A 24558-nucleotide genomic window follows, 5' to 3' on the forward strand; every position below is an offset into this window, starting at 1 on the left:
AAAGCCTATGTGGTTGTGACGCCCTCACGCCGGACGCTCTCATGCCAACACAACCCATCACCAGGAGGCTGCTTGCACAGCGGGTGGGCAGGGCTGCATGAGTGGCGAGGCATGCATGGGTGGGCGGGGACTAGATGCTGTGTCCCTGGTGGAAACTTGACCAGGAGGTGCATCGGGGGAGCGGATGGCGGCTGTCGCTGCCTGCCCCGGCCCGCGGGGCAGCAACGAGGGCACGCAGGAACCACCTAAGAGAATGAAACAAACAAGGAACGCGAAGAACGGAGGCAAGACAAGGTTCTGATCAAGCCTCGTTTTTTTATTCGAGTGTTGCGGTATATAAGCACTCAAGAGGGGAGGGGTAGGATAAGGAGTTGCCATGGGATGATTGGTTGGGGACTGGGTATCTGTCCTAGCTGATCGGTTATTCTGATGTGGGGGGTTCTTCTGGCCCTTGCCTGAGGCTCAGGCAAGCTACCAATGGCAGGCTAACCCAAGGCTCAGGCAAGCGCTGCCCAGGGCAGGCCCAAGGCTCAAGCAAGCCGCCAATGGTGGCTGCTGCTGGCAGGGTCAGCCCAAGGCTCAGGCAAGCTGAAAATGGCGGCTGCCGCTGAGAGGGCCCAAGGCTCAGGCTACAAGGGCCTGGCTGAGGCTCAGGCAAGCCACAGTGGCTGTCAGGGCCAAGGCTCAGGCAGCTTTGCGGCCGGCAGTGGCAGCAGCAGAGGCGTGATGGGGGCGTTGCCTTCCCCTGATCGCCGGGTCCCCTTCTGCAGAGGGAGGCCAGAGACAGCAGCAGCAAGGGGGTAATGGGGGTGGTGCCTTCCCCTGATCGGCCAGTGGCCTCCCTAAGGCTCTCCCAGACTGTGAGAAGGGGAAGGCCACACTGAGGGACCCCCCGCCAGTGCACGAATTTTTGTGCACCGGGCCTCTAGTCTTTTATAAAAGTCACCAACACCTACTATTAATATTGCTTTCTGGCCAAAACCGGTTTGGCTCAGTGGATAGAGCGTCAGCCTGCGGACTCAAGGGTCCCAGGTTCGATTCCGGTCGAGGGCATGTACCTTGGTTGCGGGCACATCCCCAGTAGGAGGTGTGCAAGAGGCAGCTGATGGATGTTTCTCTCTCATCGATGTTTCTAACTCTCTATCCCTCTCCCTTCCTCTCTGTAAAAAATCAATAAAATATATTTTAAAAAAATATTGCTTTCTGATTCTACCCTTAGCACCACAAATTATGTACTTGTACTGATCTGCATCCTAAAGTATTGTAGGTAACAGTGTAGCAACTGCCTAATATGAATCTTCAGTTATCCAGCCTACTATATACTTCCTTAATTCCTACATGACTACTATGCTAAACTAATGCTACATATTTTAGAAATCTTTTGTTATAATAGACCACTATTTCTATTATTAATCAAGGTTCATGATTATAGCTTTATAACTGTGAGTTTAAAAGAAAGGGGGGTTCTACAGAAAGTAACCTCACAGGGTGATCTGATCATAAATTCCTAATTGGTCAGGTCATGGTGGATGGTCACACTCCAGGCATATAACTTCTCTCATTTTTTTATAATTTGTGTTTTTTTAATTGTTGACAGTATTGCAGATGTCCCCATTTTCCTCCCTCCCACCCAGCCCCCGTCCCACCCCAGGCCTTCCCCACACTATTGTCTTTGTCCATGGGTTATGCATATATGTTCTTTGCTTAATTTCTTCCCTTCCCCTCCTCCTTTCTACCCTCTGAGATCTGTCATTCTGTTCCAGGCATCCATGCCTCTGGACCTATTTCGTTCCTCAATTTATTTTGTTCATTAGATTCCGAATATAAGTGAGATCATGTGATATTTGTCTTTCTCTAACTGGCTTATTTTGCTTAGCATAATAATCTCCAGGTCCACCCATGCTGTCCTTCTTTTTTATAGCCAAATAATATTATTTTATAAATTTACCACAACTTTTTTTATCCACTCATCTACTGATGGGCACTTGGGCTGTTTTCAGATCTTAGCTATTATAAATAACTCTGCTATGAACATAGGGGTGCATATATTCTTTCTGATTGGTGTTTCAGGATTCTGAGGATATATTCCCAGAAGTGGGATCACTGGGACAAATGGTGGTCCCAATTTTAATTTTTGAGGGAACTCCATCTTGTTTTTCACAGTGGCTGCACCAGTCTGCATTCCCACCAACTGCATCCTAGGGTTCCCTTTTCTCCACAACCTCGCCAGTACTTGCAGGTGTGAGATGATACCTCGTTGTCATTTTGATTTGCATTTCTTTAATGATTAGTGACATTGAGCATTTTTTCATGTCAGTTGGTCATCTGTATTTCCTCTTTGGAGAAGTGACTATTCAGATCCTTTGCCCATTATTTAATTAGCTTGTTTGTCTTCCTGGTGTTGAGTTGTATGAGTTCTTTGTATATTTTGGAAATTAACTCTTTATCAGATATATCATTAGCAAATGTGTTCTCCCATACAGTGAGTTCCATTTTCATTTTGTTGGTGGTTTATTTTGCTGTGCAGAAACTTTTTAGTTTGATGTAGTCACATTTGTGTATTTTTTTACCTTTGTTTCTCTTGGCCGAGGCGATGTATTGGTGAAAATATTACCGTCTGAAATGTCTGAGATTTTACTGCCTATGTTTTCTTCTAGGGTTTTTGTGGTTTCATAGCTTACATTTTTTAATATCTATGGGATTGAGCCTGCAACCCAGGCATGTGCCCTGATCAAAATCAAACCAGCAACTTTTTGGTCCACGGATCGATGGCCAATCAACTGAACCACACCAGCCAGGGCAAGTCTCTTATCCATTTTGAGTTTATGCTTGTGTATGGTATAAGTTGGTTAAGTTGTAGTCTAGTTTCATTTATTCACATGTACCTCTCCAATTTTCCCAAACCATTTATTGAAGAGACTATCTTTATTCCATTGTATGCTCTTGCCTTCTTTGTCAAATATTAGTTGACCATATTGGCATGAATCAATTTCTGGGGTTTCTGTTCTGTTCCATTAGCCTATATGCCTGTTTTTGTGCCAGTTCTAGGCTGTGTTCATTACAGTGGCTTTGTAGTATAGTTTGATATCTGGTATTGTGATCCCTCCAACTTTGATCTTTTTCAAGATTGCTGAGGATATTTGGGTGTGTGTGTGTATTTTGGTTTTGTTTTTTTGTCCCATATAAATTTTGGGAATATTTGTTCTCAGTTTGTGAAATATGCCATTGGTATTTTAATAGGGATTGTGTTGAATCTGTAGATTGCTTGGGTTAGTATGGACATTTTAATGATGTTAATTCTTCCAGCCCATGAATACGGTATATGCTTTCACTTGTTTGTGTCTCTCTCTATCTCCTTCTTCAATGTCCTATAGTTTTCCAAGAATAGGTCTTTTACCTTTTGGGTTAAGTTTATTCCCAGGTATCATATTTTTTGTTGTTTTTGCAATTGTAAATGGGATTATTTTTAATTTATCTTTCCAATAGTTCTTTATTGGTGTATAAAAATGCCATCCATTTCTGGATGTTAATTTTGTATCCTGCTACTTTGCCAAACAGTTTCGAGTGAAATTTTAGGGTTTTCTATGTACAATATCATGTCATCTGTGAATAATAACAGTTTTAGCCCTAGCCAGTTTGGCTCAGTGGATAGAGCGTCAACCTGCAGACTGAAGGGTCCCGGGTTCGATTCTGGTCAAGGGCACATGGCCAGGTGCAGGCTCGATCCCCAGTGGGGGCATGTGGGAGGCAACCAATCAATGGTTCTCTCTCATCATTGATGTTTTTATCTCTTGTTCCCTCTCCCTTCCTCTCTGAAATCAATAAAAAACACACACCCATATCCTATATAATAAAAGGCCAGTGACTGTAATGTCGTAACAACCGGAACGACTGATCAACCAGTCGCTCTGAGGTGCATTGACCACCTCTCGGTCCCTCCCCCCAGCCTGCAAGCTCTGATTGCTGGATGGCCAACAGGGAACCATGGGGAACCAGGGTGGGTGGCGGCGGGGCAGGACTGGAGACTGGCGAGCAGGCAGAACGCTGACCTCTTGGTCCCTCCCCCAGCCCTCAGGCTCAGATCGATTGCCCAGCCAACAGGGAACCAGGGTGGGTAGAGGTGGCAGGGCAGGACTGGAGATTGGCAAGCAGGCAGAAGATGGCCCTGATTGCAGGCTAGGCCTAGGGACCCTACCCATGCATGATTTCGTGCACTGGGCCTCTAGTGTATATATAAAATAACAGTTTTAATTCTTTCCATTTGGATGCCTTTTATGTTTTCTTCTTGTCTGATCGCTGTGTCTAGGACTTCCAGTATTATATAGAATAAGAGCCAACATTTCTGTCTTATTCCTGATATTAAGGAAAATGGTTTTAGTTTTTACCCATTGAATATGATGTTGGCTGTAAGTCTGTCATTTATGGCCTTAGTATGTTGAGGTATGATTCCTCTGTTCTCACTTTGCTGAGGGTATTTATCATAAACGGGTGCTAGATTTTGTCAAATGCCTTTTCTGCATCTATTGATATGATCATGTGATTTTTATCCTTCATTTTGTTTATATGATGTATCATGTTTACTGATTTTCCAATATTGAACCAACCTTGCATCCCCAGAATAGGTCCCACTTGGTCATGGTGTATGATCTTTTAGTGTATTGCTGAATCCAATTTGCTAATACTTTGTTGAAGATTTTAGTATCTATGTTCATCAGGGATATTGGCTTATAATTTTCTTTCTTTGTAGTATCTTTATTTGGTTTTGGAATTAGGGTAATGCTGGCCTCATAAAAGAGCTTGGAAGTCTTCCCTCTTCTTGAATTTTTTGGAATAGTTTGAGGAGGATTGGTGCTAGTTCTTCTTCGAATGTTTGGTGAAACTCCCTGTTTTCTGGGATTTTTGTGATTACTGGTTTAACTCCATTAGTTGTTATTGGCTTATTTAGGTTTTCTGATTCTTTCTGATTGAGTTTTGGCGGTTGTGTATTTTCCAGAAATTTGTCCATTTCAGCTAGGTTGTCCAGTTTTTTGGTATGTAGTTGTTCATTGTATTTTCTTACAATCCTTTGTATTTCTGTGATGCCAGTTGTTACTTCTCTTTCATTTCTGATTTTATTTATTTGGGTCCTCTCTCTGTTTTTTCATAAGTCTGGCAAAGGCTCATCAATCTTGTTTATCTTTTCAAAGAAGCAACTCTTGAGTTTATTGATTTTTTGGGGGGGTGGGGGGGCTCTAGGTCATTTATTTCCACTCTGATCTTTATTACATCCTTCCTTCTACTCCCTCTGGGCTTTTCTTGCTGTTTTCTTTCTAATTCACTTCATTATAGGATTAGATTGTTTATTTGAGCCTTTTCTTGTTTTTTGAGGTAGGCCTGTAATGCTATGAACTTCTCTCTCAGGACTGCTTTCACTGTGCCCCATAGATTTTGGGTTGCTGTGTGTTCATTTTCATATTTTTCTAGGAAGTTTTTGATTTCTTGCTTGATCTCCTTGGTAATCCATTCATTGTTTAATAACATGCTACTTAGCTTCCATATGTTTGAATGTTTTTGAGTGTTTTTATTATAGTTGATTTCCAGTTTCATGCCATTGTGGTCTAAGAAGATGCTTGATATGATTTAAATATTTTTGATTTGTTAAGACTTATTTTGTGTCCTAACATGTGGTCTATCTTTTTTATTTTATTTTTAATATTTTTATTGGTTTCAGAGAGGAAGGGAGAGGAAGAAAGAGATTGAAACACCAATGATGACTGAGAATCATTGATCAGCTGCCTCCTGCAATCCCCTCTGGGGATCGAGCCTACAACCCAGGCATGTGCCCTGACTAGGGATTGAATTGTGACCTTCTGGTTCATAAGTCAATGCTCAACCCTGAGCTACACTGGCTGTGCATTTTCGCCTTCCATCTTAAATGCAGCCTTGCTGGATACTGTAGTCTTGGATTCAGTTCCTTGCTTTTCATTACTTTGAGTAAATCCTTTTTGGCCTGAAGTATTTCTGTTGAGAAATCAGTTGACACTCTAATGGGAACTCCCTTGTCGGTAACTTTCTGTCTCTCTCTTGCTGTCTTTAAAATTCTTGCTTTATCTTTAATATTTGTTATTTTAATTATAATGTGTCTTAGTGTGGGTCTCTTAGTGTTCTTCTTTAAAAAAAACACACCACACACGTGTTTTTATTGATTTCAGAGAGAGGAAAGAGAGGGTGAGAGGGATAGAATAATCAATGATGAGAGAGAATCATTGATTGGCTGCCTCCTGCACATCCCTATAGGGGTTTGAGTCCACAAACCAGGCATGTGCCCTGACCAGGAATCAAACTGTGACCTCCTTCTTCGTGGGTCAATGCTCAACCACTGAGCCACAATGACCAGATCTTTGTATTCCTCTTGACTGGGACTCTCTCTATTTCCCGAACTTCTGTGACTTTTTCCTTCACCAGGTTAGAGACGTTTTCTGTCGTTATTTCTTTAAATAGATTATCTATCCCTTGCTCATATTCTTCTCCTTCTGGACACCCTATGATTCAGACTTTGTTTCATTTCATGTTGTCCCAAAGAGAGCTATCTTCCTGCTTTAAAAAAATTTTTTTTCCTGCTCTAATGGGTGTTTTTTCCCACCTTGTTTTCCACATCACTAATTTGATCTAAAAACTTCATTCAATCTAGTTTTAATTCCTTCCAGTGTATTCTTGATGTCTGATATGGTATTCTTTATTTCCAACTAGTTCTTGTTCGTGGTTTCTACTTCCCACTCCATGCTGTTGTAGTTTCCACTAAGTCCCTTGAGCATGCTTATAACCTTTACATTGAATTCTATACCTGGTAAATTGCTTGCCTCCATTTCATTTGGGATTTGTTTCTTTGTCTCCCCATTTTGCTGTCTCTGTGTTTGATTCTATGTATTAGAATTGCTATGCCTCCCAGTTTTCATGGGATGGCCTTATGTAGGAAGTATCCTTTGGGACCTAGTGGTGAGTGTCTTTGATCTCCTGAGCTGGATCCTCTAGGAATTTCCCTTGTGTGGATTATTTCATCTCTCCTTATGTTGTTGGGTCTTGATTTTTGTTGTCCCATTCACAAGTGGGATCTCCCCGCAGGCTGGCTGACTGTGAGGCTCAGCCCCAACCATATAATGTGAGTTGTTCTGCAGGTGCTGACAGAGCAAAACAAGAAGCAAAACAAAAACATACAAAAAGACCCCATACAACAGCAATATCACAAAAGGAAAGAGAATTAGGAAAAACAAAAGAGAACAAGAATATAAGAAAAGAAAAAAGATATGAGAAGAAAAAAGTGCAAGAAAAACCCTGACCGGTTTGGCTCAGTGGATAGATTGTCGGCCTGCGGACTGAAGGGTCCCAGGTTCAATTCTGGTCAAGGGCATGTACCTTGGTTGCAGGCACATCCCCAGTAGGAGGCGTGCAGGAGGCAGCTGATCAATGTTTCTCTCTCATTGATGTTTCTAACTTTCTATCCCTCTCCTTTCCTCTCTGTAAAAAATCAATAAAAATATATTTTTTTAAAAAGTGGAAGAAAAAGAATATGAAAGGAAAGAAAGGAGAGAATAAAGAATAGGAAAAGGAAAATGGTATAAAAGAGGAAAGAAAAAATTATGAAAAGGAAAAAAGAGAAAAACAACAGAAAAAAACAAGAAAAGGAAAAAAGAAAAGAAAGGAGAAAGAACAAAAAATAAAGTAAGAAAAGGAAAGAGAAGAATAAAAGTTATGAAAGGAGAGATAAAAATAAGAACAAAGCAATGAAAAACAAAATAATGCAAAAAACAAAACAAAACAAAAAGCAAAGTGGAGTTTGTCTTAACAAAGTTTTGTGCCACATGAGAGCTGCCTTTGGATCCTGCCCTTATGTTGACTGAGGCTGGTTTGTTTGCCATTCCTGGGTCTCCTGGGAGGTACTTTGGTGCTAGCCACTGTCAGAAGCTGTCCATGTTTGGCTCTGGGCAACCTGTTGGAAGCTTCAATGATCCACAGTTTATGGCTGCCTCCACAGGGCTTGGCTTACTGAAGTGGCCAATCTGCACTCTAGGGCCAGCTTGTTAGCAGCATGGGGATCCAGGGGCCAATCAGCAAATATCCCAAGGCACTTGAGCTCTGCCTCCATGCCAGCCAGCTGTCAAACTTAGTCACTGGAAAGACTTTCTGAAAGGGCTTTGGTGGAATTAGGAGGATGACACCTCTGGGTTTCATGTGAGGGGGAGGTCCCCTTCAGATTTCAGGGAAGATGGTGGGTATGTTCCCCCATCCCAGAGCCACACATTTGAGCCTGTCTCAGAATATTTCCCTGATATCAGCAGGGCGGAGCCCCTCATCATATGCAATCCACTGGGGACTGCTGGAAGCTGGGAGTTTCTATCAGCTCTCGGTGAAGCAGAGGTACCAATCAGGTTCCTGGACAGTGAGGGAATGGCCCGACCCCAAAGCCAGCCACTGATGGCCTGAGATTGTCCAGACCAATAGGCTTTGCCTCTGCTGTTGCCTCGAGATGCAAGGCGGGGCAAGTGGGATTCCTGAGGGTGGGGCAAGCTGTATCTTCAAGGGTATTTGCCTTTCTGTAGGCTGTTATTGCTTGGAGGGGCTTGAGCCTCCCAGGAAAAATGGCTGCTGCAGTAAGGGGTATGACTGAGTGCAGGTCTTCTAGCTGCCGTTTTTTTTACTGCTCCCCCCAATGCCTCCCACCCCAGCCTCTCCTCAGATAACTCCTGTCTGCACTGCCCTCCCTCCACCAAAGACTCAGGTGAGTGCCTGCAAACAAAAATCTAGTGCTTTGATTTAAAAAAAAAAGTGGCTTTGTCTCCAACAGACTCCCTTTTTCCCTGGTAGTGGCTTTACCACCTTTCAGCACTGAATGGTATGCCGGCCGTTGTTCAAAGCTCTTGTGCTTTGGCATGGTGCTCAGCCTGGGGTCTGGACCTCGATCCTCTCAGGGAACCCTCCCTCTTTCCCCCAGAAGCCAAGATAGTCCACCTCAACCTCAGCCTGCCACCTGTGGGAGCTGGGCCAGCCCCTCTCGAGACCCTGCCCTTCTAACCAGTCTAAAAGTGGTTTCTGCCCTTCCTTGTTAGAAGGCTCCTCTTCAGCTAGTCTTCAGTTGGTAATTCAGGGTGAATGTTCCCCAATTTAGTTTTATTTCCAGTTTGTTTCTGGGAGGAGGTGCAAAAAAGATAAACCTACTCCACCACCATCTTAAAACCTGGCATATAACTTCTTTAGTAAAAGGTTCATCTTTGGCCTAAACAAACTCCAATCACTGTTTCTACACACCTTTGAAATAACCATCCTCAAAAGAGCACATAATATTGTTAACTATCCTGTAATCCAATCCCTACCTTGCATAGGTTCCTTCCTAAATTTCAAATGCATAAAAGAAGCTTCAAAACTGTTATTCTTTGGAGCATTTGAGATCTTGCTCCCCAGCATATGTCAGCTTGGTTCAAATAAGCACTTAAAATTTTTTTCTACAAGTTCGGAGGTTTCTTATGTTGACATAACAACCCTCAAATCTCAGTGTCATAACCCAACAAAGGTTTATGTTTTGCTCTAATCAGCCCAATGAGTGTGGTGGGTGTGCTCATGCAATTATGAATGACAGCGTTGCCCTGGCTGGGTGGCTAAGTGGTTGGAGTATCATCCCATACACCAATATGTTGCAGGTTCGATTCCAAGAAAGGGCACATAGCTAAGTTGCCAATTTAATCCCTGGTTGGGATGTGTGTAGGAGGCAACCTCTCAATGTTTCTCACATTGATAGTTCTCTCTCTCTCTCTCTCTCTCTCTCTCTCTCTCTCTCTCTCTCTCTCTCTCTCTTCTCTCCCTCCGTCTCTCTCTCGGTCTCTCTCTCTCTCTCATTAATGAAAGCATATCATCCTCAGGTGAGGATAAAAATAAAAAGAATCCCAGGGTCCTTCCATCTCTTCTTGCTGTCATCCCTTAGTTCCTCAGCCTTAGAGTTTTCTGTATCTGGCAGACTGATGTATAAATAACAAAAAGGAACTATAAATCACTGTAAGTTTTTTGTTTTTGTTTTTTAAATATATATTTTTTTATTGACTTTTTACAGAGAGGAAGGGAGAGGGATAGAGAGTTAGAAACATCGATCAGCTGCCTCCTGCACACCCCCTACTGGGAATGTGCCCGCAACCACGGTACATACCCTTGACCGGAATCGAACCTGGGACCCTTGAGTCTGCAGGCTGACGCTCTATCCACTGAGCCAAACCGGTTAGGGCTCACTGTAAAGTTTTAAGGGTCAGGCTTAGATTGGGCAACCACTGCTTCTGTCTACATTCCACTGGCCAGAATGTAGAAGGAAAGGAGCTAGGAACTGTGGGTTTCCTAGGTACACAAGAAAAAAATAAGATGGTAAATATTTATCATTGTTTATACCACAGTTCCTTTCAGTTGCAGGAACAGAAAACCCAACTCACATAGGCTTTGTCAGAAAGGAAAATCGTTTCCTCTACCTTCTTAGATTTAGTTTTGGGAGGCTTGTGAATGAAACTGACAAAAGACAGGCTAGCAAGAGAAAAAACATTTTAATCACATACTATGTAGGGGAGTTCACAAAGAAATGTGAATCACAGGGGTGATTAGAATTGGGGGCTTATATATCCTTTCAATGGGTGAAGGGGCGGGGTAAAAGGACATGTGAAAACAAAGCACTTTTTAGAAGGTGGAAGGGGGAAAGAGGGAAAACAAGGAACTTTTAGGAAAGATAAATGGGCCCTTAGGGGAATAGATGGTAGGTAGTTTGTGACAATGTTGTGGTTTAGGTGTGGTGACAATTCTCATGGTTTCTAAAGATATGAATCAATCTTTCCTAGTTGTTCCCTGGGAGGAGATTTATGATAATTGAGTTTGTTTTTTTGTGGGGAGGCTCTGCCTTTAAGGCAGATAAGGGATTTCAGGAATTCAAATGCCTTTAGCTAAAAATAATTTTTATGCTACAGTGGCTTATTCTGGACTCCTTCAAGCTTAAACAGAAAGGGAATTTATTGGCTCATATAACAGAGAAGTCTAGAGGTAGAATGTGTTCATGTGGGTTTGATTTGAAAGTTTATGATGATTCTCCCCTATGATTGATTCGACCAGCTCTCCCTCAAATGTTGGTCTTATTCTCAGTTGGCTCTCCCAAGTAGCAAAAAAAAAAAAAAAAAAAAAGAAGTTTGTAACTCTTCCAGTATTCACACTTGAACACCATATCATCCAGAGAAAGAAAAATCTTCTGTTTTGTTGACACAAAAGTCCTATGCTTCATTCTGATTGGCTTTTGAAACAAAAACTGGTTCAAAGGGAGGAACGGGTGATTCTGATAGTTTTAGGCTAGTGGGATCAATTTTGGAGTTGGGGGTGAGGGTGGTATTTCCACCCAAATTGCATGAGTGAAGAGAACAGAGTTGTGGAATGGAAGTTGGGAGATCACCTATATTCATTACACTCAGAGAACAGTTGAAACATGATCTCACTTAAGGAGAATGAGTACTATGAGGAGACTTAGACAGTTGTGTACAGAATGGAAAGGGGCAGAAAATACAAATCAGTGGAAGAGAAACTCTTAAAAAATGATGGGAAGGTGTGGACAGTAAGTCAAGAGAATGAAGAGACACATGTTCTAGAAGCCAAGGGAGGAACTTTAAGAATTGAGAAGTCAAATCATCCAAATTACTTCCTGGATTTCAGTCATCAGACATCCTTTATATTTTGGATTCTCATGTAAATGTTCCTTTTGCGTGACAATGAGTTGACCAGCGTTTTCTTGTCTTAATGGCAGTTATGTTTTTCATGAAAGAAAACAAAAGGACTAAATTGGGATTTTGGTTTATATATTAGTCTCTAGTTTGGTTGGCATGAATCATCCCCCTGGATTTAAATGAGCTCTGAGGGCTATGTACCAAAGGGGCCACATGCTAACCTGACAAGCTCAGGGAAGGCCTGCATGGCAGTCTTGCAATCTCAGACCTAAACTAACCACAAAGGATGGTCTGAAATTAAACTAAAAGCAGTTATGGTGGGTATTCTAGGCCGGTATCTTCCGACAAGGTCAACCTTTACCTTAACTGAGTCTATCTGTCTTTTTGCATCTACGGTAACATATCCTTAAAATGTCAGGTAACTTGTAACTTCCCTTTTTTGGGATCCCTCAGGCCACAACCAAATGCCTTGGGCACCAGGACAGGAGACCATAAATTCCTTGTTATTATTATTATGTTAATTATTGACTATTATCCTGTACCCACCTAAGTAAAAGAAGTGTCTATCATTTTACTCTTTATCCAATCCTAGAGGTTTCCCCACTTTGCTTTCTCCCGCCTCTCTAATCTATAACCAATGGATTTCATGCAACCCACCTATGTCTCCTCCTTTGACTGCAATGTATATAAATAGATGAAAAACCACAATTCTCTGGAGCGTTATCCCAATCTGTTGAGATTCTGCTTCCTGGCAATTGTTGACAGTTTGGATCAAATAAACTCACAAAATATTTTTTACAGGTTTGAATGTTTTTACGTTGTTTTTACAACTTGAAGTTTCTGTCTCTTCAAATTGAGGACCAGGCTCAAGAATACAGAGTGAAATCTTAAGTTCACTTTCATACTTAAACATGCTTCGCTAAGTCACTATATTTCAAATATTAGGAGCTATATTTGAAATATAATGACTTAAAATTGTGCCAAGATTTTTGACCGTTTAGCTTTCCATGTTTGTTATTTTTATTTTTTGTGTCTTTTCCTATAAAGCGTATTTTCAAGGTGAGCAAGAAAGGGAAAACTGGGTAGAATCTCCTTGGCCCAGCTGGGAAAAGAGGTCCTGCTTATTTGTAGCCATACCAGGCCTCTAGGGGTGATGCAAGTCACCCTTTGGGAAGATGGATCTGGGAATGGTAATCAGTAAGGAAGGAACTATAATGATAAACAGCAGAGAAGAGCTTGGAGCAGTCATAATGAGGAAGAAGAAACTAATTCAAATAGGTGGAAGAATAGTAGTGTTCAGTTGATTGAATGTCGTGTGCAGTGATCGCGTGTGTGTTCCGGATCTAACAAGAGGCAAGATTTCAAATGCAGGTCACTCTTGAGAGCTGGACCGTTCTGCCATTGATATTGTGAAGACAACTAGGAGAGGAAACTTTCCTTACAGGTCAGACTACAACGTCTATTAAGTATTTGTACAAGCAGTTTCTTGGCAAATGTTCTTGTAAATGCACGTATCTTAACTTTTTTTTCTCTTGTTATTATGGGCATCCATACGACAGTTAGGAATTTAAAGGAGACACAAGCAAAACTGTCGGTTTGAAACAAATTTAGTAAAATCAGCCAATTGTGAAAAGAACATGACCACTTTTTTCTCTCCTCTGGGTGATGTCTTCGCGCCTTAGGCACTGTGCTGCTTTTCCGTGGTGCCCCTCTCCCTAGACTTCCTTTCCAAGCCTGCCGAGAACTAGCTGTTACACATAGGGAGGCCCCAACGCACGTCTCCACGCCTTCGGATTCGTTGCAGCCCCGACTTCGGGATTGCTGCCCCCGGCGGGTTGGGGAGCAGACCGGCAGGCAGGGCCTCGCCCCAGGCGGGCGCGTGGCGGGGCGGCCGGCCTTCGAGGGCCTGCACATGCCAGCCCACCTCCGGGTCGCCGAGAAGAAAGGGAACCCGGACTCACCCAGGCCGACCCGGAGCCTACCCATGAGGCAGCGCGCGGGCTCCTCGCGAACCCCTCGGCCCCCTCCCCGCGGCTCAGCTGCCTGCTCCGCAATGGGAGCCGCCGCCGTCGCGGCCGTGTAGTTGTTCGTGCTCCTCCTTTTCCTCCTCCTCTTTCTCCTCCTCCTCAGGGCCCCAGTCAGGCCGATCCGCTCCGCTCACGGTAAGCGCCCCCCGCCCCCGCCCGCCCCGCGCTGCGGCAGGCAGAGGCCCTCCCGCGCGGCCGGCGCCACCTCATTCCGGGGGCGCCGGGCTGGGGGTGTCGAGGCCGGCGCGGGTCGCCGAGAGCAGCCAGGGAGCGGGGACGGGGACTGGCTGCGCGGCGGCCGGCGGCCCGCCATCTTGCGCCGGCCCTGGCGTGGGAGGCATCCCGGCGTGGCGCGGCGGCCGCTCGGGGCGCAGGCCGGGGCCGCGCAGGCCGCCGCCGCTGCCTCCTGCGCCTTCTCCTCCGCCTCCCTGCCTCCCTTCCCGAGGCCGTGCGCCCGGGTGCCCCTAGCCGGGTTGTGGCTTTTCTCTTTGGAGCCAACTCCCGTCGTCTCCGCGCATTTTGTGCTGATGTTTGGCGGAGACCCTGCTCCTCTCACGGCAGCCTTCCCCGGAGTCTCCTGGTTGTCGGTAGAGACGACGGGCGGTTCGAACTCTCGGGCGTTGGAGAGCCGGGGCCCAGGGTCCCCGCCCAGGTGGCAGGCACGGCCCGCGCACACCCTCCTCCGGTCCCAGGGACTTCCCTGCTCTGCGCGGACGTCCCGTCCCGTCTTATTGTCTCCCGAAAAAGGGCCCAGAGGGAAAACGTGTACTTGGAGACACAATTTTCGCCTGAGCTTGCAGGCTTCACTTCTTGAGACGGAACGAATGATCGCACCCTGAGGTTTTCTCCGGCTCTAGCGGTGCAAGGGGTTCCTCCCAAGTTGTCTCAAGTTATAACGCTTTCAAGAGAAATCTGCTAGAGAGGAGAAACGTCTAAGGAACCCCCTTCTACAGGCACGGGAGACCTTCCTTCAAGGGGTTCTCTCTCTTGCGAAGATTTAGTTTTTGTTTTGTGTGGGTTTTTTTTTTTTTAAATTCTAACTTATAATCTATTTATTTTTAATTTGTTTATGGTTTTCAGGTTTGGTTTGTGTCTTAAGAATTTGACGTCCTCTAGTGCCATTACACAGAAAATTGAAAGGAGAGGTTTAAAGTACAAAAGCTGCCTCTGGGCATTTGTCAGGTGCCCTGCATTGGGGGGTTACTGTGCCAACTCAAGCTGTCTTTCAGCAGACACTTGCTGTGCCTGGGAAGGCGCAGGTTTGCTTAGAAAATTAACTGCTTTGGATGTTTTAAAACATTAGTGCAAATAACCTTACAAGTATCTAACGTTTGTATCTGTCATTGATACCCCCTGAGACCTGCCCCGAAACCAAGGTGAGGAAAGAGCCTCTGGGAGAGTTGTGTGTTTTTAAAAAATATATTTTTATTGATTTCAGAGAGGAAGGAAGAGAGAGAGAGAGAGAAACATCAATGATGAGAGAGAATCGTTGATTGGCTGTCTCCTGCATGTGCCCTTGACAGGACTCAAAGCCCAGGACCTTTCAGTCTGCCCTCAGATGCTCTATCCACTGAGCCAAACCGGCTTGGGTGGGAGAGTTCTTTAATGAGCTCATAGCTGGGAAGTGATAGAGCCAATTCTAGAACCTTAGGTCTTCGGATTCCTCATTTAGTGTTCAATTATGTTTTGTTTTTTAAGGGAGTGTGAGTAGTGAGAAGAGGCTCACCTACAAGATTTAGATACTACTCAATTGCCACTTGTATTACAGTTTAAGAATTCATTTCTGAACCTTGAAACCATTTTGTTTTTAATTTTTTGTGTTACCATATTTTTGCCCCAAACTTTGAAAAAGTTGAAGATGGTACATTTGAACACATACCTACTCCAAAGTTTGTTTGTTTTTTAATTTAATCTTTATTGTTCAGATTATTACAATTGTTCCTCTTTTTCTCCCCCATAGGTCCCCTCCACCCGGTTCTCACACCACCCTCTGCCCTTACCTCCCCCCCACTGTCCTCATCCATAGGTGTACACTTTTTGTCCAGTCTCTTCCCGCACCTCCACACCCCTTTGCCCCCCTCCAGAATGGTCAGTCCACTCCCTTTCTATGCCCCTGATTCTATTATATTCACCAGTTTCTTCTGTTCATCAGATTTTTTTATTCACTTGATTTTTAGATTCACTTGTTGATAGGTATGCATTTGTCGTTCGTAATTTTTATCTTTACCTTTTTCTTCCTCTTCTTAAAGAATACCTTTCAGCATTTCATATAATACTGGTTTGGTGGTGATGAACTCCTTTAGCTTTTTCTTATCTGTGAAGCTCTTTATCTGACCTCCAACTCTGAATGATAGCTTTGCTGGGTAGAGTAGTCTTGGTTGTAGGTTCTTGCTATTCATCACATTGAATATTTCTTGCCACTCCCATCTGGCCTGCATAGTTTCTGTTGAGAAATCAGCTGAGAGTCGTATGGGTGCTCCCTTGTAGGTAATTAACTGTTTTTCTCTTGCTGCTTTTAATATTCTCTCTTTGTCTTTTGCTCTTGGCATTTTAATTATGATGTGTCTTGGTGTGGTCCTCTTTGGATTCCTTTTTTTTGGGGTTCTGTGCGCTTCCTGGACTTGTAAGTATTTCTTTCACCAGGTGGGGGAAGTTTTCGGTCATTATTTCTTCCAATAGGTTTTCAGTATCTTGCTCTCTCTCTTCTTCTGGCACCCCCATAATTCGGATGTTGGTATGCTTGAGGTTGTCCCAGAGGCTCCTTGCACTACCTTCAACTTTTTGGATTCTTTTTGCTTTTCCGTTTGAGTGTTTTTTGCTTCTTTGTATTTCAACTCTTTGACTTGATTCTTGTGTTCCTCTAGTCTGCTGTTAGGTCTCTGTATATTATTTTTTATTTTAGTCAGTGTATGTTTAATTTCTAGTTGGTCCTTTTACATATCCTCGAGGGTCTCGCTAAATTTATCGGCCTTTTCTAGGAAATTCTTGAAAAACCTTATAACCGTGGTTTTGAACTCTATATCCAGTCGTTTGCTTTCCTCCATTTCTTTCATTTGTGATCTGTTTGTCTCCTCATTTTCGCTGCTTTCCTGAGTTGATAGAGTGGCTTTGTGTGGTAGGTGTCCTATAGGGCACAGTGGCTCAGCCTCCCCAGTTACCTGAGGTGGACACTCTTGGTGCACCCCTTTGTGGGCTGTGTGCTCAGCCTTGTTCCTTCTCCAAAGTTTTAATAGTTATTACCATTTTGCCACATTTGCTTTATTTACCCATTTCACAATCTTTTTAAAAAATCAACATATATTTAGTGATTTTTAAAGAGAGAGAGAGGAAGGGAGAGGAATAGATAGGAACATTGATAAGAGAGGAACATCATTGATTAGCTGTCTCCTGCACACCCTCTACTAGGGATGGAGCCCATAACCTGGGCACGTGGCTCCTTGGTGGATGCTCAGCCACTGCGCCCACTGGGCTCATTTCACATTCTCTTTGGTGAACATTCTCAAAAGTCCATTGCAGATATGACGATTCACACTGAAGTGTAAGGTACGTGTGTCAGTATGTATATCATAAGGTTAGGACAATTTTCTATATAACCACAATGCCACAATCACTTAAAGTTAATAATTCCTACAATCTAGTATATGTTTGTAGTATTCACATTTTCCCTGTAGTTCCCCAAATATCCTTTTAATCGTTTATCACTATCCAATCATGCATTACATTTATTTGTTAGTTTCATTTAATTTAGTGTTGTTCCGTCTTTGTGTGTGTGTGTGATGGCATTGACCTTTTGAAGAGACTAGGCCAGTAATCATTTCGCATATCCCACATTCTGTATTTTATTGACAGTTTCCTTTTCTTTGGGTTTACATTGTACCCTCAATTGCCTGTATTCCTTGACTCGATCAGGCTTAATATTTTTGGCAGGATTACTTACTTAATAAGTCATACAGTGTATTTCACATTATACATTATGCAATATTTTTATAAGAATGCAGACCATGCTGTTTTGCTAAAAGGGCATATGACCATTCCTCCTTCATGTGTGTGTTCTAAAATTCAACTTGATACAGTTCAGAAATGGACAAGTGTTGAACACAGATGTATGCAATGGTAACTAGAAGGAAATATGATACAGAAATTTTTTAATTCATTGGATTGATTATTCTAGTTGGTGTCTACAAATCTAAAACTGAAAATATCTTGCAATTATGAAGCAAAGAAGATGCCTACCCTCGCTTCAATAAAATTATAAGCCTTTGTGCCTCCCAGGGCCTCCCCAGTCTCCCTATGTGCACAGTGAGAGTGATGCTAGACACCATTTCCTAAGAAACACATCTTTGTTGTAAGGATTAATGTGTATGACACTATATTGCTAGTATTTATGTTCATTTGAGAAGTTATAACACAAGAGGTGTCTTTCTAATCATTTATGTGGTATTTTAGAGATTATAAAGTATATGCACAGTTATCATATTTCATTAAGACAAATACTTCTTTGAGATGGGTATATCATCATTATCCATCCTTTATAATTGAGGAAATTGAGATTCAGAAAAAGTTGATTTCATTTATTGTAATACTTACTGGGTGCCAGATGCTGTATATTCATTTTGTAAGATGTGATGCCTTTGTCTTCCCTCACTTTAATCTCAGCCTTTCTATTTTGGGATTACATATTCTCTTCTTCTTGGGCTAGATAGTGCAAGACTAGCCTTATAGCCTGGCAGCATCAACCACTGGTGGACGCACTAGTTCCTAGAGCTTTTGACCTACTCTCTACCTCATTACATTCTGGAAACCTCTAAGCCTATGACAACTCAGCTGTGCATAGGTTGGTGACGAGTTATTGAAGAGTTTGGAATTGATAAGTGATACAATTGAAAGCATTATTTTTGGAAATTGTTAATTTGGTGGTTCTATATTGCATGGATGAAAGCAGATAAATCCGGATTCTCAGAGACCATGTTAAAACTGAATCTTATAAAGTAAATCTGTTACAATAGGTGTGAGGTAAGGGCCTGAACAAGTGTTTAGTGAATGGAAAGAGAAGGGTGGTTGTGGGAAATATTTTGAAGGAAGATTCTATAAGACTGAGGAATTGATTAGATATGAAGATCAAAAGAAGGAGACATTAAAAAAAAAAACTACAAGGACTTAAGATTAGAAGGATGACAATTTCACATGTAGAAAAAGAGAAGTGCAAAGGTAGAACTAATTATTTCATTTTATTTTTTAAAATCCTCAGCTGAGGATATTTATTGATTTTAGAGAGAGGAAGAGAAAGAGAGAGAGAGAGAATTGATACGTTGCCTCCGATAGACGCCGCAACCAGGGATTGCACCCGAAACCTAGATATGTACCCTGACCTGGAATCAAACCCACAACCTTTTGGTTTATGCTCCAACCAGCTGAGCCAGTCAGAGCAGAACTAATGTTTTTAAATTGAGGTAAGATTCACATAACAAAATTCACCACTTTATAGTGTACAATTCAGTAGCATTTATGAGTAATACTGTAGAACTAATTTTTGGGGGAAGTTATATTCACTTTGGAATTTGAGATAAGTTTATATACCCATATAGCAGTTTTGAGCAGTTAAGAGATGAAGGACTAGGAAATAGTTGAGAAGTTAGCGTTAGAGTTTAATATTTGATGATTTTAGAGGCCACTACTGAGAACTGATAGTGGAAACTATGGAATTTATTGTTAGATATGTCTTTTAGGAAATAATTTTTGTAGGGCTGAGGTCTAAACTTTATGGAAAATTGGATTTTACATTATTTAAGGAGGAAGAGAATATGGAGAATCTAGAGTTTAAAAGGAGGTCGGGTCTTGGCTGGGTTGCTTATCAGTTGGTTGGAATGTCTTCCTGTACACCAAAAGGTTGTAGGTTTGAGTCCCAGTCCAGGCACATACCTAGGTCAGGGTATGCATAAGGGAGGAAACTGATAGATGTCTCTCTCTCTCTCTCTCCTCTCTCCTCTCTCCTCTCTCCTCTTCTCCTCTTCTCCTCTTCTCCTCTTCTCCTCTTCTCCTCTTCTCCTCTTCTCCTCTTCTCCTCTTCTCCTCTTCTCCTCTTCTCCTCCTCTCTCCTCTCTCAGTCGCTTTCTCTCTAAAAATTAATAACATATCCTGCCCTAACTGGTTTGGCTCAGTGGATAGAGCGTTGGCCTGCGGACTGAAGGATCCCAGGTTTGATTCCGGTCAAGGGCATGTACCTTGGTTGCAGCCACATCCCCAGTAAGGGATATGCAGGAGGCAGCTGATGATGTTTCTAACTCTCTATCCCTCTCCCTTCCTTTCTGTAAAAAAAAAAAAATATATATATATATATATATATATATATATATATCAATAAAATATATTAAAAAAATAAAAACATATCCTTGGGTGAGGCTTTAAAAAAATTTCTTTATTGGCTTTCCATTGCTATTAGGATAAGGACAGAATTCTTTAATGTGATGTCCAAAGTACAATTTTGTTTGACTCCTATCTTGAAACTCCTACTATATATACATATATGCCCTTGCTTTTCTTTTCTAATCGCACTGGTTTCTTGGCAGTTTCTCTTATTTGTTGTGCCATAGATCTTTTGTACATGCTGTTTCTTGTCTGGAATGCTTTCTTCCCTTTCCTATTTTCCTAGTTAACCTCAACTCATTCTTCAAATAACTTAATCACTACTTTATCAAGGAAGTAAGTTTTGATTATGTGAACTAGACTTAATTTCCTTACTCTGTGAGTTTTTAAATTCCATGCCCATAGCCTTCATGCACATGTTATTATCCATTGCATCACACACCAAAACTCTGATCAGCAGCATTGAAAATAGGGCAGGGGAAGAAATAAGGATTTACACTTTTAACTGTTTATTGAGAGAATATAACCAAATTTAACACATACATAGGTATGGGAACCCCACATACATGGGAGAGTCAGAGACCCCGCATGCAGGAGAGGTTGAAAATAGAAAGGGGGACTGAAGTACATAAGACTTCCTGAGTTAGGGATGAGGTAATAATGCATCCTGGGGGCTTCACAGGGTCATTTCATGATGATGAGAAGAAAAGATATTTAGTAAATAGAAGGTTACCCTGCAAAAGAAGTTATCTCTGATAATCTCTTATGGGCAAGGCCCTTAATTCAAGTTCTTCTAGGTAGTTAAAGGGAGGGCCAGAAGTTTCTCTCGAGCCTGCAGCTAAAGTTGCCTTTAGCTCAGAACAATCTGCTTATCACAGAGACTGATCTTGGGGTAGCTCATTCTGAACCCCCACAGTTCTACTCTCCGAAACTTCCCTGGAAGTTTCACATTCCAGAAGTTGGACTGATAGACTGTTCTGTCATTAAACCAGTCCCAGTCTTGAGAAAAGTTCAAACAGTTGTGTCTCATTTCAGGAGGCAGTGATGTCAGTGAGCAAAGATTCATACTCTTTATTGCATACACTTTTGTATGATTGAATCACTTTTAATGAACATTTTTACTGAAAAAAAAACAACTAAGAAACACATCTTTGTTGTAAGGATTAATGTGTATGTTTCTTCTATGTGGAACATATCCAAATTCCCCAGCTAGATGTGATTTTTTTTTAACCTTCTAAAATAGAGATTCTTAGCCTTTTTGGTTCATGAAAGACCCTCATGAGAATATGATGCTCCCTGAAAATGTTAAAGTATGTACAAATTTTGCACATTTCATATTTCTGTGGTTCCCTCAACACCTTGTCAAGAATCTTTGTTATAGCACTGAACAGTTTTATTATTACTCTGCCATGCTCTATTTTGTATATTTATCATAATCTACTAGTTTCTTGAGATAGGGACTTTTTTCATATTCTATGCAGCATTGAGGATTGTGCCTTATGTTAGACAGAAAATGATTGTGTTATTTTTAAAGCCTTAATTGTTTATATTATATTTTTATTGTTTTTAGAAAATCTGATTGAGCTCACTAATTTGGAGGATTGTTTTGCCTTTAGAGGAGGAAAAAAAAACAACCCTTTCCTTTATTCTTAGGTTAAGTGCCTAGGACCTGCAAATCAACAGAAGGAAAGGTACACAAATTTTATTTAATGTCAGTATTTCAATTTTTTTGTTCATGGAGATCTTCTTAGAAAAAAATGAAGACACAAAGAAGTAAGTGTAGACACTAAGGTTTATATGTACCATTTTAACGAAGGATGATAATTTTGTGGAGAAGTTTCAGGACAAAGGAATAGGGTTTTGGGTTTGTAAGGAGTGGTAATTTAAAGGAAGGTAAACATTTAAGGGAAACTCATGGAAGATGAGGGTTTTTTAGTGAGATTTGTTTGTGTATATCCATCTTGGTGCTGAATTTCTGTTTCCAGTGATAATGGCAGTTTTTCTTTCTGATATGGGAGAGGGGAAGGGAAAAACCTTCATAACAGGAAAATTCTGTCCTCCTTTTAGACAGGGGGAGGGCAGAGAGCTCTTTCTGTGTTTTCTGTTTTTTAATTGCCTTCAGATCAAAACAGTCTTTATGCCAAAGTGACATATTTTGGGGTGGTCTATTCTGATCCCCTTCAGGCTTTAAGGAATTCATCTGAATTTCTAATTTCAGAGAATTAAAGTGGTAATTCTTTGAGTACCTACCTTCAGAGAATGAAGTTTTTTCTTTAAGTCAGGGTCGTGGACAGAATTGAGCTTTATTCTTGGAAATAACTTTTTTCCAGATTGAGTCCCAACCCTTCTCCTTCTCTGTTTTCCTGTTAAGATTCCTGAATGTATAATCTTTTTAAAAAATGACATTTGAAGTTTTTGGTTTATTAAAAAAAAACCTTGATATCCAAATTCTCCCTTATTTAAAAAACGAAACTGTGAATATCCATATTCTTTCTTATTTAAAAAAATAAAACAATGTATATTCTCCCTTTTTTAGGTCTCTCTGTCCTTTTCTTGGAGTGACTATTTTCAGAATGAAGTATTTTTCTTAAGAAGAAATTAGATTCTTTCAGAAATTGAATGAGCTTTGATGAGATATCATCTAAAGTTTCTCTGCCCCTCAGTATTTTGTCTGTAGTATTTTAGCTGCTAGTCATCTGATGTTTCTGATTGTGCATTTTGTGTGGTTGGAATGTGCCCTTTTCAAGAATATGTCTGTGGTGTTTAACAACTGGACTTATTCTAAAAAAACATACTTAGTTTTCTAACATTAGAGCATTCTTTAAAATAACAGGCATAAAAGGAGATACTGATCTACTTAATGTTTGTAAAGAAAAACTTTAGTAAGTTTATTCATTTATAAAATTTCATATTCAAAGACCAGAACTTTATCAAATTTTAGTTGTGGGTCTCTCAACTATATATGAGTTTAATGCTTACAATTTAAGTTTTCTATTTGTGTGATTTGTCTTATAATGCCAAAGTAGACATCAAAATTCTCTGCTTTTCAAATCTTGTTACCATTCCTTTCCATAATAAAATCAATCAGTGATAAATATAAAGTGATATAAAATAAGTTTTTCTGTAAAGTTATATTTATTGTTGTAAGTATTACAGATGTCCCTCCCCCCAACCCCATTGACTCCCTCCACCCCGCCCCAGCCCCAGGCCTTCCTCCCATACTATTGTCTGGCCATGGCTATGCATATATGCATTTAAGTTCAATGATTAACTATCACCTCTCCCCCTTCCCTCTGAAATATGTCAGTCTGTTGCATGCTTCAATGTCTTTGGACCTATTTGGTTCATCATTTTGTTTTGTTCATTAGATTCCACATATAAGTGAGATCATGTGATACTTGTCTTTCTCTGACTGGCTTATTTCACTTAGCGTAATACTCTCCAGGTTCCTCCATGCTGTCTCAAAGGATAAGAGATTCTTTTTTTTATAGCTGCATAGTATTCCAGTGTGTAAATGTGTCAGTTTTTTAATCCATTCATCTACTCATGGGCACTTGGGCTGTTTCTAGATCTTAGCTATTGTAAATAACACTGCTATGAATATAGAGGTGCATACATTCTTTCTGATTTGTGTTTCTGGCTTCATATGATCATTTATAGAAGTGGGATCACTGGATCAAAAGGCAGTTCATTTTTAATTTTTTGAAGAAACTCCATACTGTTTTCCATAGTGGTTTACCAGTCTGCATTCTCACCAGCAGTGTACTAGGGTCCTTTTTTCTCCACATCCTTGTCTGCACGTGTTGTTTGTTGATTTATTGATGGTAGCCATTCTGGCAGGTGTGAGGTGATACCTCATTGTCATTTTAATTTGTATCTCTGATAATTAGTGATGGTGAGCATTTTTTCATATGTCTTTTGGCCATTTGTATGTCCTCTTTGAGGAAATCTGTTAGGTGCTCTGCTCATTTTTTTATTGGGTTGTATGTCTTCCTTTCGTTGAGTTGTATGAGTACTTTATATATTTTGGAAATTAACCCCTTATCAGGTGTATCATTTGGCAAATATGTTCTCCCATACAGTGGGTTCCCTTCTTATTTTGGTGCTGGTTTCTTTTGTTGTGCAGTATTTTTAAGATAATGGATATTAAAATTAATTTTCTAGTATCTACTTGAAATAGTTGGAAATTCTTGTGATCTCAAAACTAGGGTTGGAAATATTAGAATGTTACTTACAGCCAAAACCGGTTTGGCTCAGTGGATAGAGCGTCGGCCTGCGGACTGAAGGGTCCCGGGTTCGATTCCGGTCAAGGGCATGTACCTTGGTTGCGGGCACATCCCCAGTGGGAGGTGTGCAGGAGGCAGCTGATCGATGTCTCTCTCTCATCAATGTTTCTAGCTCTCTATCCCTCTCCCTTCCTCTCTGTAAAATATCAATAAAATAAAAAAAATAAAAAAAAG

At 41.3% G+C, this 24558-nt stretch overlaps 1 protein-coding gene across 5 annotated transcripts in view; it reads left to right on the top strand.

Moving 5' to 3' along the window:
* Positions 1-13684: 13684 nt before the first annotated feature.
* ZNF280D (zinc finger protein 280D) overlaps positions 13685-24558 on the top strand; it is a 117636-nt gene continuing 106762 nt past the window's right edge. For 3 of the 5 annotated variants that reach the window (XR_013959253.1, XM_080645699.1, XM_080645703.1), the window contains exon 1: positions 13685-13870. The gene's annotated coding sequence lies outside the window, so the exon portion shown is untranslated. The remainder of the gene's footprint in view (positions 13871-24558) is intronic. The other 2 variants (XM_080645702.1, XM_080645700.1) reach the window with 2 other exon arrangements.

Source organism: Plecotus auritus (genome assembly GCF_963455305.1).
Source record: "Plecotus auritus genome assembly, chromosome: 1".
Taxonomy (NCBI): domain Eukaryota; kingdom Metazoa; phylum Chordata; class Mammalia; order Chiroptera; family Vespertilionidae; genus Plecotus; species Plecotus auritus.